At 49.8% G+C, this 13,096-nt stretch overlaps 1 pseudogene; it reads left to right on the plus strand.

The window, feature by feature from the left end:
• The window catches only part of LOC139027727 (SR-related and CTD-associated factor 4-like), a 53,889-nt pseudogene extending 46,574 nt beyond the window's left edge, over window positions 1-7,315 (plus strand).
• Window positions 7,316-13,096: the final 5,781 nt, after the last annotated feature.

The raw sequence follows: 13,096 nt of genomic DNA on the forward strand, positions 1-13,096 counted from the left end.
AAATGGCCAGTTCCTATTGGTTAATGTTCAAATGGCCAGTTCCTATTGGTTAATGTTCAAATGGCCAGTTCCTATTGGTTAATGTTCAAATGGCCAGTTCCTATTGGTTAAGAGCCTTGATCAGCCTTGATCACATGAAATTATGATCAAGGCTTTATCCGCAATTTTATATTCCATTGTTGTGCGACTCGAGCACAATTCCCGCCCGCATTTTAAGCCCTGCTTACCCAAACTCATGATTTGTTGTGAGATTTGTTTTTCTCCCCCATTTCAAAATGTCCAAGATAAGCTAACATCCTCTCCAGACCTTGTGTTGTTGCCTACCTTACGTTGCTCCAAGGTGTGGGATTTCCGAGGCTTGCCAAGCAGTAATATAAGCGGTATGTGATTTGTGTCTCTCTCTCTCTCTAGGTCTCCTAAGAGGAGGCGGTCGCGGTCCAACTCTAGAACACAACGGTCCAGAAACAGACGCTCTCGCTCACGGTCCAGAGAGCGCCGCAGACACTCCCCACGGTCACGCTCCCAGGAACGCAGGGAGAGAGAGAAGGAGAAGGAGAAGGAGAGGGAGAGACGGCAGAAAGGACTGCCGCAGCCCAAGGCTGACACGCTGAGCGGTGAGACAACTCTCTCGCTCTCTCTTTCTTCATCTAGTCAGTCTATGTCATGGAAAGAGCAGGTGTTCTTAATGTTTTGTACACTGTGTGTGTGTGTATATATACTGTATATATAATATTGGTTCCCTTTCCAAAGTGAATCACTGTCACTTAATCTGTCATATCTCTCTCTTTCTTCCCTGTCTCTCATGGTCTGTCTCTCTCCTCTCTCTCTCTCTCCTCTCTCTCTCTCTCTCTCTCTCGTCTCTCTCTCTCTCCCTGTCTCTCTGTCTTCTCTCTCTCCCTGTCCTCTCTCTCTCGCGTCTCTCTCTTGTCTCTCTCTCTCTCTCTCTCTCTTTGTGTCGCTCCCTTGGTCTCTCTCCCTTCTTCTCACCTGTCTCTCTCCCTGTCTCTCCTGTCTTTCTCCCTGCCTCTCTCTCTCTCTCTCTTCTCTCTCCATGTTCTCTCTCCCTGTCTCTGTCCCCATGTTGTCCCCCGCTCCTCAGTGTGTGGTAGTACCCACTCGTGGGTGGGTCAGTTGGACAAGAGAACACAGCAGCAGGAGTAGCCTGTCTACTGGAGGAGTTTGGACAGATAGACTCCATCAACGTAAAGTTTAGTGTGTGTGTGTGTGTGTGTGTGTGTGTGTGTGTGTTGTGTGTGTGTGTGTGTGTGTGGTGTGGTGTGTGTGTGTTAAACCACACACTGACTCTTTAGGTTGCTCTTAAATAATTCAAATTTAGAATCTCTGATTTCTTGTGCCAATATATCTTCCAATTCACTTGGTAAGCTCCTTCCTCTCCTCTTCCTCCCTCCTGTCCCCTCCTCTCCACCCTCTCACCTCTCCCTTGTCTCCTCTCTTCCCTCCCCTCTCCCTCTCTCCTTCTCCTCCCCTTTCTCCCCTCTCTCTCCTTCCCCCCTCCCTCTCTCCTTCTCCTCCCCTTTCTCCCCTTCCTCTCCTCTTCCCCTTTTCCTCCCCCACTCCTCTCCCCTCTCCTCCCTCTCCCTTCCGCTCCTCCTCCCTCCTCGCCCCTCTCTCACTCCTCCCTCTCCCTCTCCCCCTTCCTCTCCCCTCCACTCTCTCGTCTCCTCTGTCCCTCCATCTCTCTCCTTCCCTCTCTCCTTCTCCCTCCTCTCCTTCCCCCTCTCCTCTCCCCTCTCCTTTCCCTCTCTCCTCCCTCCTCTCCCCTCTCTCACTCCCTCCCCTCTCCTCCTCCCCTCCTCTCCCCTCTCTCGTCTCCTCTCTCCCCTCCCACTCTTCCCATCTCTCCTTCCTCTCTCCTTCTCCTCTCTCCTTCTCCTCTCCCCTCTCCTCCCTCCTCTCCCCTCTTCCTCTCTCCTCCCTCCTCTCCCCTCCTCCCCTCTCTCCCCTCCCATCTTCCTCTCCCTCCCTCCTCTCCTCTCCTCTCCCTCTCCTCTCTTCCCCTCTCTCTCTCAGATGATACCTCCCGAGGTTGTGCCTACATTGTCATGGTCCACAGACAGGATGCCTTCAGAGCTCTGCAAGAAACTCAGCAGAGGATCCTACAAAGTCAACCAGAAAGCCATCAAGGTATGTGGGGCTCTGTTCGATAAAGGCCGGTTTTCCGACACAGATTAAGCCTTGCCTTGTGCTAGACCATCCAAAAAAGCAAGTTCAATTAAGTGCCTTCTTAGTTGTATGACTAGGCTAAGCTGTGTCCGGGAAACCGGCCATGAAAGTAAAATGAATATTGTTTAATATGTATATTATCGTCTCTCGTCCCAGATCCGTGTGGGCGTTGAATAAAGGTATCAAAGCAGAGTTGAGCAGTACTGGGATGTAGAACTGGGCGTTACCTTCACCCCTGGTCTAAGTACGACAGGACCAGCTAGAGGACATCAGAGAGGAGGGACCGCTGGACCCAGGACACACTGGACCCAGTTTAATACACACACTGGACCCAGGTAAACACACTGGACCCAGACACACTGGACCCAGTAATAACACACACTGGACCCAGACATGCCAACACACTCGGACCCAGACACACTGGACCCAGATAACACACACTGACCAGGTAATAACACACACTGGGACCCAGGTAATAACACACACTGGACCCAGGACACACTGGACCCAGGTAATAACACACACTGGACCCAGACACACTGGACCCAGACACACTGGACCCAGACACACTGACCCAGGTAATAACACACACTGGACCCAGGTAATAAACACACTGGACCCAGGTACACCACTGGACCCAGGAATAACACACACTGGACCCAGACACCACTGGACCCAGGTAATAACACACCCACACTGGACCCAGGGTAATAACACACACTGGACCCAGTAATAACACACACTGGACCCAGACACACTGGACCCAGGTAATAACACACACTGACCCAGGTAATAACACACACTGACCCAGTAATAACACACACTGGACCCAGACACACTGGACCCAGGTAATAACACACACTGAACCCAGACACACTGGACCCAAGGTATTAACACACACTGACCCAGACACACTGGACCCAGGTAATAACACCACTGGACCCAGGTATTAACACACACTGGACCCAGGTATTAACACACACTGAACCCAGGTATTAACACACACTGGACCCAGGTAATAACACACACTGGACCAGGTAATAAAACACACACTGGACCCAGTAATAACACACACTGCGACCCAGGTTAATAAACACACACTGACCCAGGTAATAACACACACTGACCCAGGTAATAACACACAACTGAACCCAGACAACACGGGACCCAGGTATTAACACACACTGGGACCCAGGTAATAACACACACTGAACCCAGACAACACTGGGACCCAGCGGTATAACACCACACTGGACCCAGGTAAATAACACACACCCTGGGCCATGTTCAGTACTAAAATGTTCTGGAATTTTGCAAGATAAAATACCACAAATAGAACCAACACGATTCCTTATTTACATGTCTACATGGTGTATATTTCTATCTGAACGTTCCCCGAAACGTTGCGGTCCTGCTGAACGCACCCAGGTAAACACAAAACTGAACACACCTTCCTGCAAGCGTATACTATATCTTAATAAGCCTCAGCGAATATGACGAGCAGCACCACAGATATAGAGATGAACGCGATGCAAGACATTGTCACACAGAGTATCTGACACCTGTTTACAGGTGTGTTTCACGCTGCTACAACAATGGCAGCTACGGGGCCAAAAACAGCAGACAAGTTTGCCTTGCGGTTCAAATGCTACACACACACACACACACACCACACACACACACACACACACACACACACACACACACACACCACACACACCACACACACACACACACACACACACACACACACACACACACACAACACACACACCACACACACACACACACACACACACACAGGTACCTGTATAGTACCTGTCTGACCACGTGTCCCTTGTTTGACAGAGTGGAGGAGTGTTCAGAGTAACCAGGAGACACCAGAGGAGTTCAGACAAAATGGCCGCTCTGAGCCGTTAGCCACGGTGGAGGACACAGCTGGGACCGCACCTGTAGCCACTCCTGTACAGGTAAATATTTCAGTTTGTTCCCTTTATCATAGATACCTATGCTCTACCTCAGTGAGCTAACACTTTTTTCCAGATTCTGTATGGCACCCTATTCCCTATATAGTGCACTACTTTAGACCAGAGCCCTATAGCACCCTATTCCCTATATAGTGCACTACATTAGACCAGAGCCCTATGGCACCCTATTCCCTATATATAGTGCACTACTTTAGACCAGAGCCCTATGGAACCCTATCCCCTATATAGTGCACTACTTTAGACCAGAGCCCTATATAGTGCACTACTTTAGGCCAGAGCCATATGGCACCCTATTCCCTACATAGTACACTACTTTAGACCAGAGTCCTCTCCAATATTTAGGGTGCCATTTCAGTGGGTGCCACTTGGGTCACTCTCCAACCCTCTGTCTAACAGGCTCCTCCCTCGTCGTCTCCCCAGGTACATCCGGTCCAGGTGCAGTCGATGGGAGGTGTAGGTTCTCTCCAGCAGCACCCCTCCTTCCCCCCTGGGCCTGGCCCTCCTGGTGGTCCCCCAATGGGCCTGCCTCCCCCTTCCTTCCCCCCTGGTGTACCACCCGGACCTCCTCCCTCCTTCATGAGACCGGGACCAAGGTTCAACCCCATGCAGATGATGCCACCAGGTAACACTACAAGATATCTCTCTATCAAAACCTCTCTCTCTCTCTCTATCAAGATATCGCTCTATCAAAACCTCTCTGTCTCTCTCTATCAAGATATCTCTCTATCAAGATATCTCTCTCTCTCTATCWAGATATCTCTCTCTCTCTATCAAGATATCGCTCTATCAAGATATCTCTCTATCAATATATCTCTATCTATCAAGATCTCTCCATCAAGATATCTCTCTCTATCAAAACCTTTCTCTATCAAGATATCTCTCTATCAATATATCTCTCTCTCTATCAAGATATCTCTCTCTTCTCTCTCCCTCTCTATTTCAATCACTCATTCTCAAACATCTATCTATCTACTGTATCTATATAAAGCTGTCCATCTCACAAGCCTGAGTCTTTCTCTCTCCTCTCTAAGAGTACTGTTCTCTCTCTCTCTCCACCAGGTTTCCTTCCGCCTGGGTCGATGCCCCTGGGCCCCTCTGGCCCCCCTCCCTCAGCAGCAGGGGGTGTAGGGGGAGTTGAGCTGTCTCTGGATCCAGCCGGCCTGGGTTTGTAACCTTAACCAGAGATCATAGTAGAATAGTCTTTTACTAAAAGTTGTAGAGTAAGAGGACAGAGTAGACTGGGAGCGCGGAGAGTAGACTGGGAGCAGGAGAGTAGACTGGGAGCAGGAGAGTAGACTGGGAGCGAGGAGAGTAGACTGGGAGCGAGAGTTAGACTGGGAGCAGGAGAGTAGACTGGGAGCAGGAGAGTAGACTGGGAGCAGGAGAGTAGACTGGGAGCGAGAGTAGACTGGGAGCAGGAGGAGTAGACTGGAGCAGGAGAGTAGACTGGGAGCGTGGAGAGTAGACTGGGAGCAGGAGAGTAAGACTGGGAAGCAGTGGGAGAGTAGACTGGGAGCGTGAGAGTAGACTGGAGCGTGGAGAGGAGACTGGGAGCGTGGAGAGTAGACTGGGAGCGTGGAGAGTAGACTGGGAGCAGGAGAGGATGAGACCGAGAGGACTGGGAGCAGAGAGTAGACTGGGAGCAGGAGAGTAGACTGGGAGCAGAGAGTAGACTGGAGAGCTGGAGAGTAGACTGGAGGCAGGGGAGAGTAGACTGGGAGCAGGAGAGGAGACTGGGAGCGTGGAGAGTAGACTGGAGCGGTGGAGAGTAGACTGGGAGCAGGAGAGGAGACTGGAGGCAGGAGAGGAGACTGGGAGCAGGAGAGGAGACTGGGAGCAGGAGAGGAGACTGGGAGCAGGAGAGAGACTGGGAGCAGGAGAAGACTGGGAGCAGGAGAGTAGACTGGGAGCAGGAGAGGAGACTGGGAGCAGGAGAGGAGACTGGGAGCAGGAGAGGAGACTGGGAGCAGGAGAGGAGACTGGGAGCAGTAGAGTAGACTGGGAGGAGCCGGAGAGGAGACTGGAGCGCGGAGAGGAGGACTGGAGCGCGGAGAGTAGACTGGCAGCAGGAGAGTAGACTGGGAGCAGGAGAGTAGACTGGGAGCGAGGAGAGGAGACTGGGAGCAGAGAGGAGACTGGGAGCAGGAGAGAACTGGAGCAGGAGAGTAGACTGGGAGCAGGAGAGTAGACTGGGAGCGCGGAGAGTAGATTGTCTAAGGTTACCTGACAGAGATGTTAATCAGACCATGTATTTTTAACCTGTATTCTCTGTCTCTGTTCCCTCATCAGGTAACCAGGTGCCTGGTCCTCCAGGGGGCTCACCAGGCGTCCCATCCCGCTGTCTGGAGGTCTTCTTGGGGCTCGCCCCGGCATGATCCCCCTCCAGCGCCCTCCAGTCCACTCTCCTGGTCCGGTCCTCCCCCCACCTCACATGCAGCGCTTCCCTCCTCCCCACGGTGGCCCACATGGCCCCCACCCCCTCGGGCCCCCCCCACCACAACATGCCACCCCAGATGATGCCCCCCAACAGGGGCCCCCACCCTCACATGATGCACCACGATGGCCCCCCTCCGCCGCCCGGGCCCACGAGGTTTGGGATGGGCATGCCCCCTTCCCATCCCATGAGGGGTCCCTTCCCTCCCCACGGGCCCCTCCCTGGGGGCCCCCACCACCCTTCATGAGGGGGGGCCCTCGAGGGCCAGAGGGGCCGGAGAGATTGAGGGAGGGGCCCCCCCAGGCGAGGAGGACCTGGGTTTAGGGACAGAGATCCAGAGATAGGGAGCGACGAGAGGGACTGGGAGAGGGATAGAGAGAGGGAGAGGTTTGGTGGAGGGGGGAGGCGGTTTGGGGACGAGGGGAGAGGAGGAGGAGGAGGAGATGGGGAGAGAGGATGGAGGAAAGGGAAAGGTTTGGGGGTGGGTGCAGGAGGATGGGGAGAGCCGAGAGGAGGGGGAGGTGGAGAGGAGATAGAGACAGGCGGGACTGGAGAGAGAGACGAAGCAGTCCGGATGGAGAGAGGGAGCGAGGGAGAGGAGGAGACGGAGGAGAGAGTGAGCGCGGGAAGGAGTGCGGGAGGAGAGAGGGAGCGAGGTAGAGGATCAAGGTAGGGGAGAGGGGGAGAGGAGAGGAGGAGAAAGGGGTTGGGAGAGGGGAGAGGTAGAGGAGAGGTTGGAGAAAGGGGTGTAGGAGAGAGGGGGAGAGGTAGAGGAGAGGTAGGAGAAAGGGGTGTAGGAGAGAGGGGGAGAGGTAGAGGAGAGGTAGGGGAGAAAGGGTGTAGGAGAAAGGGGTGTAGGAGAGAGGAGAGGTAGAGGAGAGGTAGGAGAAAGGGGGTTGGGAGAGAGGGGGAGAGTAGAGGAGAGGTAGGAGAGAGGGGGAGAGGTAGAGGAGAAAGGGGTTGGGAGAGAGGGGAGGTAGAGGAGAGGTAGGAGAAAGGGGGTAGGAGAGAGGGTAGAGGAGAGGTAGGAGAAAGGGGGTAGGAGAGAGGGGGGAGAGAGGTAGAGAGAGAGGGGCGCGGCGGGAGTGAGGGAGGAGAGGGAGAGCGGCAGAGGCGACCGAGGAACAGAGAGAGGACATCTCGTTGGGACACAGACGATCGACTAGGAGACAAAGCAGAGGTAGAACCAGAGAAGGTGGAACTCAAGCTCCGGAACTCTGACGACACAACACAGAAACCCTCCCACCTACTACTACTACTGTTGTTGCTGCTGCTACGACAGAACCCTCTAAAGAACCTCCTACGGATTCCCAAGATTCCACTGTAGAACCCTTCCAATCCCAACAGAAGGTGGAATCGGAACCCTCTGGCCTCCCTGTTGAAGTGACTGCTACGGAACCGCGCGTGGAGTGTGTTTCTGGATCTACAAGTCAACCTCAGCCCATAGAAAAACACATGCGGCTGAGACACAGGAGACTGAGGCAGTCATAGGCTAGTGGCTACCAAATGAAACCTTTTTTATTTTTTATTTTAATTTTTTTATGTTAGCCTAGGTGCCAGTCTGTTTCTGCCTTCATGACAACTCCTGTCACTAACTCCTTTGTGGAATTATCATGTTTGGCTTGATATTTACTGCAATGGAGCTGGCAAGAGCACAAACGGATCTGGGACCAGGCTAGTTTGATGTTGCCCCTCAACCACAGATATAAGATCAGATTCCCCTTATCCCTCCAATTGTTAACCTTAAGCCAGTAGGGGATGGTAATATACAGAGGCATTCGGAAAGTATTCAGGCCCCTTGCGATTTTTCAACATTTTTGTTTACCTTACAGCCTTATTCTAAAATGATTAAATAGTTCCCCCCCCCCTCCCGATCAATCTACAAAACAATACTCCATAATTACAAAGCAAAAAAAAAAACAGTATTTTAGAAATGTTTGCAAACGTATTAAAAATAAAAAACTGAAATATCACATTTACATAAGTATTCAGACCCTTTACTCAGTACTTTGTTGTAGCACCTTTGGCAGAGATTACAGCCTCGAGTCTTCTTAGGTATGACGCTACAAGCTTGGCACACCTGTATTTGGGGAGTTCTCCCATTCTTCTCTGCAGATCCTCTCAAGCTCTGTCAGGTTGGATGGGGAACTTCGCTGCAGAGCTTTTTTTCAGGTCTCTCCAGAGATGTTCGATCGGGTTCAAGTCCGGGCTCTGGCTGGGCCACTCGAGGACATTCAGAGACTTGTCCCGAAGCACTCCTGCGTTGTCTTGGCTGTGTGCTTAGGGTCATTGTCCTGTTGGAAGGTGAACTTCGCCCCAGTCTGAGGTCCTGAGCGCTCTGGAGCAGGTTTTCATCAAGGATCTCTCTGTATTTGCTCCGTTCATCTTCCCCTCGATCCTGACTAGTCTCCCAGGCCCTGCTGCTGAAAAAACATCCCCACAGCATGATGCTGCCACCACCATGCTTCACCGTAGGGATGGTGCCAGGTTTCCTCCAGATGTGACGCTTGGCATTCAGGCCAAGAGTTCAATCTTGGTTTCATCAGACCAGAGAGTCTTGTTGCTCATGGTCAGAGTCCTTTAGGTGCCTTTTGACAAACTCCAAGAGGCTGTCATTTGCCTTTCACATATGAGTGGCTTCCGTCTGGCCACTCTACCATAAAGGCCTGATTGGTAGCTGCAGAGATGGTTGTCCTTCTGGAAGGTTCTCCATCTACACAGAAACTCTGGAGCTCTGTCAGAGTGACCATCAGTTCTTGGTCACCTCCCTGACCAAGACCTTCTCTCCCGATTGCTCAATTTGGCCGAGCGGCCAGCTCTAGGAAGAGTCTTGGTGGTTCCAAACGTATTCCATTTAAGAATGGAGCCACTGTGTGTCTTGGGGACCTTCAATGCTGCAGACATTTTTTGGTACCCTTCCCCAGAGCTGTGTCTCAACACAATCCTGTCTTGGAGCTCTACGGACAATTCCTTCGACCTCTTGGCTTGGTTTTAACTCTGACATGCTCTGTCAACTGTGGGACCTTATATAGACAGGTGTGTGCCTTTCCAAATCATGTCCAATCAATTGAATTTACCACAGGTGGACTTCAATCAAGTTGTAGAAACATCTCAAGGATGATCAATGGAAACAGGATGCACCTGAGCTCAATGTAGAGTCTGATAGCAAAGGGTCTGAATACTTATGTAAATAAGGTATTTCTGTATTGTTTTTTTATATATATTTGCTATATATATATAAAAAAAATGTAAATAACTTTTTTGCTTTGTGATTATGGGGTATTTTGTGTAGATTGATGTTTAAAAAACAACATTTTAATCAGTTTTAGAATAAAGGCTGTAACTAAATGGAAAAAGTCAAGGGGTCTGAATACTTTCCCGAAGGCCCCTGGATATGTCACCTGGGCGCCCTGGTCAGTGGACTGTAAGCTGCCATTTAGGATGTAAGTGAATATCTGATCCTGGATCAGTGGGTTACAGGTCACTTCTACATATGTTCCCTAATAGTCTCTCAATGGCCTCCTTCTCTTGTCTCCTCTCCTTCGTGACCACACTACAGAGAGGGTGTGTGCTAGGCATCATCAGTAATATGGATGTCAACTAAAACCCACCCAGTTCCTTACATCCATCAAGTGGTCATGAAGGAAAGGAGACGAGGAAAGGACATTTTTTGTTGTTGTTGTTGAAAGTATTGTTGGAACAGGGTCATCTAAAGAATCTGTTCTCGTCTCCTCCACTTCCTGCTCTGAATAGACAACAGGTGCATTCTATTCCAAATAGGGTGCCAGTTGTGACATAAACAAAGCAATGTGGTTAGATGTGTTCACTCGTCCAATCGGTTGCAGACAAAGTAAAGAAAGGAAGCCAGGAGTCCATACTGTAACTGGAAGGACTGTTTTAGTGCTTTTATCTGACGGACTCTGACCCTTYACCTCTGAGTTAACTACGCCTACTTTGGAGCTGGAATGTTGTTTTGAAAACACTTGACAAAACCAAGTTCAATTCYGGGTTGTATTCATTAGGTACCAAAATGGACTGAAACAGGGAGGAGCTACCTGAACTTGTCCAATAAGAAATGCTCATTTTCGCTTTCCTGCTGCAAAGCATTTTGCTACGGTGCGCACTAATGAATACGACCCAGGTGAAGCGAAAGGAGAGGTCTGAGGGTGTTTAGATGCTGTAAATATGCTTTTTTATTGCCAGTTGCCAATCAATATGTTGTTAATTTTGAGCATCACGACAGGAAAAAATGAACAAAGGGCCCTTTTTTTTTTGCTGTACTGTTTTTCTTTTTTAACTGGTAAATGTTACAGCAAGGCTTTAGGATATGAAAAGTTTGTTTTAATTTTTAAGTTAAAAGAAAGAAACAATGGAATTAAATATCCAATATTTCAGCGATAGGGAAATTGTTTTTAATAATAAACTATTTTCGTACCAGATCTAGCCTTTTTCTGATTTGTTGATTTGATTTCTCAAACCATGATGAGAAGTCACCCCCCTCTTTGCTGAGCTCAATAACTAATCTGTTATCGACCTTTTCGAAGTGATATTTCACTACAAAAAATCAAAGTTTGTTAGATTGTTTTCAGACCTTAGAAGTGGTCTTTATGTAGAGTATATTCCGGCGTGAAAACTTCAGAAATACATCCTATCTTCCTCCTAAAGTTTTTGAACAGGGTCCATGTGTCACGTTTGTTTGTTGATCCAACTTTAATCAGCTTATTCCTGACTCTGTGTTACAACACTGGTGTTGAGGGTTTGATAGCTGGACCACGTTATACAAGATAACTTGGCATACTAGACCTATAGAACAGTGTGAACTGGAAAGGAAGTGGCCTTCATCTGGACAGAATGGCCATAGGGCAGGAGCCTTATCTGTACCAGATCGGCCCATAGGCAGGAGCCCTTAGATCTGTACCAGAATGGCCCATAGGGCAGGAGCCCTTTATCTGGACCAGAATCGGCTCCCTAGGCAGGAGCCCTTAATCTGGAACAGAATGGTCATAGGGCAGGAAGCTTTATCTGGAACAGAATGGCCCGTAAGGGCAGGGAGCCTTATCTGAACCTGAATGGCCATAGGCAGGAGCCCTTATCTGAACCAGAATGGCAAGGGCAGCGAGCCTTATCTGGACCAGAATGGGCCATGGGGCCAGGAGCCCTTATTGACCCAGAATGCCACGGAGGAGCCCTTATCTGGACAGAATGGCCATAGGGCAGGAGCCCTATTGGACCAGAATGCCATGGGCAGGAGCTGAACCTGTGCCTCCGGAAGTATTCAGACCCTTGACTTTTTCACAATTTTTGTTAACATTACAGCTTATTTTTAAAATGGATGACATTTTTTTAAAATCAATCGCACACTACCCATAAGAACAACAGCAAAACAGTTTCTATGACATTATTTGCTCATATGTAAACCCCAAAAACATATCAATTTAATAAGTTTCAGTATTTGTTGAAGCACTTTGGCAGCGATTACAGCAATTCCAGTCTTTTTTGGGATGCTACAAACTTAGCACACCTGTATTTGGAGATTTCTCTCATTCTCTACAGATCCCCTCACGCTCTGTCAGGTGGATGGGAGGTTGCTGCACAGCTTTTTTCAGGTCTCTCCAGAGATAGTTCGATTGGGTCAAGTCTGGGCTTTGGCTGGGCCAACTCAAGGACATTCAGAGACTTGTCTCGAAGCCACTCTGCGTTGTCTTGGCTGTGTGTTTAGTCCGTTGTCTGTTGGACGTGAACCTTTCGCCCCGTCTGAGGTCCTGAGCGCTCTGGAGCAGGTTTTTCATCAAGGATCTCTGTGTACTGTCGCTATGTTCATCTTTGCTCGATCCTGACTAGTCTCCAGTCCCTGCTGCTGAAAAACATCCCCACAGCATGATGCCTCACCACCCATGCTTCACCGTAGGGATGGTGCCAGTTTCCTCCAGATGTGACGCTTGGCATTCAGGCCAAAGAGCTCAATCTTGGTTTCATAGACCAGAGAATCTTGTTTCACGTGGTCTGAGAGCTTTAGGTGCCTTTTGGAAACTCCAACGGCTGTCTGTGCCTTTTACTGAGGAGTGGCCTTCCTGGCCACTCTACCATAAAGGCCTGATTGGTGGAGTCTGCAGAGATGGTTGTCCTTCTGGAAGGTTCTCCCATCTCCACAGACTTGGAGCTACTTCAGGTCTAACCTTGACCAAGGCCCTTCTCTCCCGATTGCTCAATTTGGCAGGGCAGCTCTAGGAAGAGTCTTGGTGGTTCCAAACATCTTCCATTTAAGAATGGAGGCCACTGTGTTCTTGGGGACCTTCATGCTGCAGAATTTTTTTGTACCCTTCCCCAGAGCTGTGCTCTCAAACACAATCCTGTTTAAGTCTACGGACAATTCCTTCGACCTCATGGCTTGGTTTTTGCTCTGTCAACTGTGGGGACCTTATATAGACAGGTGTGTGCCTTTCCACAATCGTGTCAATCAATTGATTACCACAGGTGGATCCAATCGTTT

The sequence above is a fragment of the Salvelinus sp. IW2-2015 genome, linkage group LG5 (assembly GCF_002910315.2).
Source record: "Salvelinus sp. IW2-2015 linkage group LG5, ASM291031v2, whole genome shotgun sequence".
Classification (NCBI taxonomy): domain Eukaryota; kingdom Metazoa; phylum Chordata; class Actinopteri; order Salmoniformes; family Salmonidae; genus Salvelinus; species Salvelinus sp. IW2-2015.